This window comes from Anopheles coustani (genome assembly GCF_943734705.1).
Source record: "Anopheles coustani chromosome X unlocalized genomic scaffold, idAnoCousDA_361_x.2 X_unloc_163, whole genome shotgun sequence".
NCBI classification, from domain to species: Eukaryota; Metazoa; Arthropoda; class Insecta; order Diptera; family Culicidae; genus Anopheles; species Anopheles coustani.
In genome coordinates this window covers 27,501-28,143 of record NW_026525119.1, presented here as the reverse complement: position 1 = coordinate 28,143, position 643 = coordinate 27,501, and the positions used below count along the sequence as shown (strand labels likewise).

General features: G+C 52.6%; 1 non-coding gene across 1 annotated transcript; it reads left to right on the top strand.

Moving 5' to 3' along the window:
• The first annotated feature begins 483 nt into the window (after positions 1–483).
• LOC131270199 (5.8S ribosomal RNA) lies at positions 484–638 on the top strand. Its single transcript, XR_009179319.1, has one exon. It is a non-coding gene; the product is annotated as a 5.8S ribosomal RNA (ribosomal RNA).
• Positions 639–643: the final 5 nt, after the last annotated feature.

Here is a 643-nt window from a genome sequence, read left to right as displayed (position 1 = left end):
AGTATAAAGTTCAGTTCTCCCCTGGTCCACGCCGCTTCGGCCGTCCTGGGTAAAATGGATTCATCCAGCTTGCCCTATGTGGAATGAGGACACTTTATGCTTCGTCTCTAAGCGGCGGCTTGCTCCTCCCTACGGGAATGGGTATACGCGCACAGCGGCGGCTTACGTTATGGCAGTCATGGATGCCTTACGTTTCCATGAAAAGTGTGTTCCTCCCTGGTCCACGCTGCTCCGGCAGTCCTGGGTAAGATAGTTAGTTCTAGCTTGCCCTATGTGGAAGAGGACACGTAGACTTACTGTGGTGTGAAGTATAAGGTTCAGTTCTCCCCTGGTCCACGCCGCTTCGGCCGTCCTGAGTAAAATGGATTCATCCAGCTTGCCCTATGTGGAATGAGGACACTTTATGCTTCGTCTCTAAGCGCGGCTTGCTCCTCCCTACGGGGAACGGGTATACGCGCACAGCGGCGGCTTACGCAAGTTAGTCACCCTCGGCAGTGGATCACTCGGCTCATGGATCGATGAAGACCGCAGCTAACTGCGCGTCATAATGTGAACTGCAGGACACATGAACATTGATAAGTTGAACGCATATTGCACGTCGTGGGAACCTACCATGATGTACAGATGACTGAGCGCTTATATT